Below are 6,178 nucleotides of genomic sequence, written 5' to 3'. Positions count from 1 at the left end.
CAGCCAGTGGCAGGGCCGAGCGCGCGCCGTGATTGGACGGTGGCCTCACGTGACGCAGCGCTCACGTAAGCCGAGTCCAATTCGGGTCCTTCAAGAACCTTGCAGGGGCGGGGCTTGAGGGGGCGGGGTCACCTGGCCCGAGCCCCAGCGGTCCCCTCGGGCGGAGGGCGCCCTCTAGCGGTAGGTTTAGGTTTATCCGAGCGCCCGACCTATGTCTGAGGCCGACCCGGTGGTCCTGGGGTGGTAGAATTCGCAGCTAGCCCTGCCGCTTGGTGTGTGCGGCATCGGCTTCCCATGGGCATTTATGAAAAATGTCGAATCCCAGGCCTGGCCCCACCCCCACTGAATCAAAATCAGATTCACCCGCACTCTCCAAATTGATAAACGCAAAATGGAGAGATGCTTCCGCAGAGGGCGCTAGAGACCTCCAGACTCAGCAAGAAGGCAGCTCAGGTGAGGGTTTGGGGGAAGGCCCAGATGGATATACACTGCTCAGTGCAGGAAACTTAGAAAAGATGTCATTCACAATCACTCCACTCAGATAATCAAGATAATCAGGATTAACATTCCTTTCTAATTTCCTGTGCACTGAAAGATATTTAAAACATTTTCGTTTAAGAAGTCGTATTTCTTTAAAAATAAAGTGTTGAAATGTATGAAGGACAATCGTGTTATAGAGTACCTTTTCTCTATGCATATTTAGTTTTATGTATAGCACACGTTTTAAAAGTTTACATATAAGTATGGGACTTTTAAAAAACATGATTCAGCCCAGCCAGTGTGGCTGTGGTTGAGCGTCGACCAATGTATGAACCAGGAGGTCACGGGTTCGATACCTGGGTTTTGAGCACATGCCCTGGGTTTTGAGCTCAATCTCCAGTAGGGGATGTGCAAGAGGCAATCAATGATGTTTGCCAGGATGACTAGAATCCCAGCACTCACTGTGTGTTGCAGAAATCTCAGTTCTAACTCCCTGTCCTGAGCTAGCCTAAGACTTTACCTCTCTCTCCTTGCTATGAGTGATGTTATGGGCTGAATTGTGTTCCCCCAAAAGGTATGTTGAAGTCTTGACCCCTTAGCACCTGTGAATGTGACCTTATTTGGAAACTGGTCACTACAGATGTAATCAAAATTAAGATGTGGTCATTAGGGTGGGCCCTAATCTAAATAATGTTCTTGTTAGAAGAACCAGAGACATAGGAGAGAATGCCATGTGACCACAGTGGCTGAGATTGGAGTGATGCAATATATAAGCCAAGAACACCAAGGACTGCTGGCAGCACCACACACTGAGAGAGGCAGAGAACACACTCCCTGGAGCCCTGAGGCCAGCTTTAGCAACACCTTGACTTTGGGCTTCTAGCCTCCCTAACGGTGGGAGAATAAATTTCTGTTATTTGAAGCCACCCATTTTTTGTGATAATGTGTTGCAGCAGCCTTAGGAAACTCACAGGTGACAAGACCCAATCCTCCTCATTACCAGCTTCAATCCTCCACCTTCTCCCACCCCCAAGGCAGTCACAGGTCTACTTTCCACCTTCCACTGAGCTCCTTTCTTGTCTCTCTCTGGCTCTAAGGATTTACTACTACTCCTTGATAGTTCAACTATGAATTAGTTTTGTTTTTCTTTAGCTATACTGAAGTATGAATAACAAAACATTAAATTAACCCATTTTGAATGGAGTTTAATTTTTCGAAGATTTATAAAGTTGTGTAACCATCACCACAGACCGGTTTTAAAGCATTTCCACCACATCAAAAAGTTCCCTTGTGCCCATTCGGTCATTTCCACCCCCAGGCAACTAATCATTTGCTTTCTACCACTAAAATGTTGCCTTTTCTGGATATTTCACTTATATGGAATCATACAGACTGTGGTCTTTTAAGTCTGGCTTTTCACTTAGCATTTTTTTAAGGTTTATCCATGTGTCTCTTTTTTATTGCCGAGTCATATTTCCATAATATGTAAAGTGTTCAATATCATTAGTCATTAGGAAACTGGAAGTGTATACCAGTACACACCCATCAGGATGGTTATAGTGTAAACCCTGAATGACAAGTGTTGGTGTAGATGTGGAGAAACAGGAGCACACTGCTGGTGGGAGCAGAAAATGGGGCAGCCAAACAGTGCATTTGGGAAGCAGGCAATGTCTTACCAAGTTAAACACACGCTTACCACGTGACCTAGCAATCCTACTCCTAGGTTTCTACTCAAGAGGTAAGAAACGTAGGTCCAGACAGAACCTGGCTGGAGAACCCAACTATGCTGATCAACTGAACTCTGCCTCTGAGTCATTCCTTCTTCGCCGACTCCATCCACACCTTTGGGAACGCCTGGACCTGATGGGGCTGGACCTCAACAGTTACAGTCAAGTTATTGGGTTTTATAGGAGTTTGAAAAACATTTTTGACAAGAGAAGATGGTGGCATAGGTAAACACCGGAGACTGCTGCCGCAAACAACCACTTCAAAAATACAACTAAAAGACGGAACGGACATCACCCAGAACCACAGGAAGGCTGGTTGAGGAGAGACTCTTCAACTAGAAGGAAAGACAACAGCATACCGAGGCTCAGAGGAGGCGCAGTGTGGAAAATACTCAGGTGCGGAGGTGCGCGCGCAAAGCGGGCTGGTGGCTGAGAGCGCGGTTGTCGTTTTCGGTCAGGGGGGAGTCTCAGACTCTGAGCTCCAGATACGGGCGAATCGCTGGGGACTCGGACCCAAACGGGAGAAGCGGGAGTGTCTGGCATCAGTTGGAAGGCAGCTTTCCCTCCGAGGTTTGCAGCGGTTCCGGGGGTTCTGAGAAGCAGAGCCTCTGGGAACAGGACTGAGGGCACCATAACGGCTCCCTCCGCCCGCCCTGTTGAGCCCGCCCCGCCCAAGCCCTGCGCAGAGCCATTTGCCGGATCGCCTCAGGCAAAGGCTAGATTAGCACCTCCCCAGAGGACAGAAGTTTTCCGCGGCAGACACAGCTGATTCACACAGCCAGTCGGCCTGGTGGTCAAATCCCTCTAGTATTAACTACAACAATCAAGGCTCAACTAGAACAAGACTGCGCACAAAGACCACTAGGGGGTGCACCAAGAAAGCATAAAAAATGCGGAGACAAAAAAACATGACAGAAATGGAGGATATAGAGCTAAAAAACGCAATTTTGAGGGCTTGCAATAAACTTTTGGAGAGCCTCACGAAAACTAATGAGACCCTCGATGCTATGATAAAGAAACTAGAAATTAAGCATACACGCTCTGAAATAAAGAATATTACACCCAATAGCAGACCAGAGGAGCGCAAGAATCAAGCCAAAGATTTGAAATGCGAAGAAGCAAAAAACACCCAACCGGAAAAGCAAAATGAAAAAAGAATCCGAAAATACGAAGATAGTGTAAGGAGCCTCTGGGACAGCTTCAAGCGTACCAACATCAGAATAATAGGGGTGCCAGAAGATGAGAGACAGCAAGATATTGAAAACCTATTTGAAGAAATAATGGCAGAAAACTTCCCCCACCTGGTGAAAGAAATGGACTTACAGGTCCAAGAAGCGCAGAGAACCCCAAACAAAAGGAATCCAAAGAGGACCACACCAAGACACATCATAATTAAAATGCCAAGAGCAAAAGACAAAGAGAGAATCTTAAAAGCAGCAAGAGAAAGAGACTCAATTACCTACAAGGGAATACCCATACGACTGTCAGCTGATTTCTCAACAGAAACTTTGCAGGCCAGAAGGGAATGGCAAGAAATATTCAAAGTGATGAATACCAAGAACCTACAACCAAGATTACTTTATCCAGCAAAGCTATCATTCAGAATTGAAGGTCAGATAAAGAGCTTCACAGATAAGGAAAAGCTAAAGGAGTTCATCACCACTAAACCAGTATTATACGAAATGCTGAAAGGTATCCTTTAAGAAGAGGAAGAAGAAAAAGGTAAAGATACAAATTGTGAACAACAAACATGCATCTATCAACAAGTGAATCTAAGAATCAAGTGAATAAATAATCTGATGTACAGAATGAACTGGTGATTATAATGAATCAGGGACATAGAAAGGGAATGGACTGACTATTCTTGGCGGGGAAAGGGGAATGGGAGATGCGGGAAGAAACTGGACAAAAATCGTGCACCTATGGATGAGGACAGTGGGTGGGGAGTGAGGGCGGAGGGTGGGGCGGGAACTGGGAGGAGGGGAGTTATGGGGGAAAAAAGAAAGAGGAACAAATGTAATCTGAACAATAAAGATTTAATAAAAATAAAAAAATAAAAAAAAAGAAACGTAGGTCTACACCAAGACGTGTACTTGGATTTATAGCAGCATTATGCATGATAGTCCCAAACTGCAAACAGTTCAGATGTCCATCAAATGGTGAACGAATAAAGTGTGGCACGTCCACACAGTGGAATATTATTTGCTATCAAAAGGCACGAAGTGCTGATACACAGAAGTCCCGAGAGGGCAGGGGGTTTTGTTTGCCTTGTTCACAAGTGACCAGTGCCTGGCATATAGTAGGTGCTCGTTAGGTATATGTTGCATGACCAAGAGAATGAACCACATGAGCTTCTTTATTGGACTGTTTATTTGAAAAAGATTTATTACATTTTGAAAAATGGCCATGTTTGCAGTCATAAAAATGTGCATGAGAATTCAAGTAAGAATATAAAAATAATCTATATTAACAAGTTTGCTTTGTACACACGCTGCACCATCAGCCATGACCCCCCACTGCAAGTTTTGGGGGCACTGACTATTGTGGGAGCTTCTCACGCAAGACTCAGGGAGATCGGGTTAGTAGCTCAGGGACACGTAGCCTGACCAGTGTCCACTGTAAACATCAGCGATAGACTTTTATTTTAAGAGGCAAAGGGTTTCCCCGGAGTTCACAGTTGGTTTGGGCCCTGCAGTGGTGCTGCCCTCCACACAGCAGGTGGCCGACTGCCACCGGACATGTACGGGTGCAGAAGTTCATCAGAAACTCTTTTTCATTTCTTTTAAAAATACATTTTCAGCACGCAACTTTTCTGTCTCCTGGTAAGTAATTTTTTTAAAAAAGGAAAAGAAAAAAATTAAGGCTCTAATTCTTACAAGAAGAATTATTCTTGGCATTCATTAAATTTATATTTCAAATTAAAACTACAAATTACATTTGTAAACTTCTCAACATTAAACAGAAATGTGATGTGTATGAAAACTGACTGAATTATTCTTAGAATAGCAGACTGAATTGTTTTGAATTCAGGAAGTTCCCTAAAGAAGGCAGATAAGCAATTTGATCATTAAATTCAATTTTAATTAAGCAACCATTTAAACAGCAGTTACCTCAGCGAGCCGCACGTTCTCCCTCTTCAGCCGCACCACGTAGTGGATCTTCTGGTTTGGGTTCTGGTGTCCTAGCAACTTGCCATTTTCCTCAGCGAGACACTCCACCTGCTTCCTTAACATTTCCATCTCCTGCAGGTAGTCAACCCAGGAAGGAGACAATGAGCTGCTGTTCATTTCTTTTTTTTTAAATATATTTTATTGATTTTTTACAGAGAGGAAGGGAGAGAGATAGATAGTTAGAAACATCGATGGGAGAGAAACATCGATCAGCTGCCTCCTGCACATCTCCCACTGGGGATGTGCCCACAACCCAGGTACATGCCCTTGACCGGAATCGAACCTGGGACCTTTCAGTCCGCAGGCCGACGCTCTATCCACTGAGCCAAACCGGTTTCGGCTGCTGTTCATTTCTTAAAAAGTAACATTACTCCATGCCTCTGAGAGCGCAGGGAGACAGACACACAGGCAGCTGCGTGTGCTACAGCAGGTCTGACCCACAGGACACCCTGTCAGACAAGAGTCTTACTCTGGTTGGTCCTAGTGATTCACGCGGCCCAAGCACAGGAAAACACACACACACACGCACCTGAAGTGTTCTCTCCCTTTCTTCATAGAATTCTTCCAGCTTTGACCTCAGTTGTTCCTTTTCTTGGAATGCTTTAGACTCCAACGTTCTGGTTCGTTCCACTTCCTCAGTCATTCTGAGGTAGTCTGTCTCTTTGCTCTGCAGGGTGCTCTGGACTTCTTCTAGACTGTAACAATAAATAGCCCTTTTTGATATTCCAAAGAAACATAATTACAACAGTACTGGAAGACATGTGGAGATGTGCCCCCGCGCCCCACCCCCCCAGCCCAGGG

General features: G+C 45.1%; 1 protein-coding gene across 5 annotated transcripts in view; it reads left to right on the top strand.

Moving 5' to 3' along the window:
- ZDHHC3 (zinc finger, DHHC-type containing 3) overlaps nucleotides 1-6,178 on the top strand; it is a 59,240-nt gene that overhangs the window by 42,368 nt on the left and 10,694 nt on the right. The window lies entirely within an intron of this gene.

The sequence above is a fragment of the Myotis brandtii genome, unplaced genomic scaffold, assembly GCF_000412655.1.
Source record: "Myotis brandtii unplaced genomic scaffold, ASM41265v1 scaffold731, whole genome shotgun sequence".
In the NCBI taxonomy this organism is placed as follows: Eukaryota; Metazoa; Chordata; class Mammalia; order Chiroptera; family Vespertilionidae; genus Myotis; species Myotis brandtii.
This window is presented reverse-complemented; position numbering and strand designations above follow the sequence as displayed.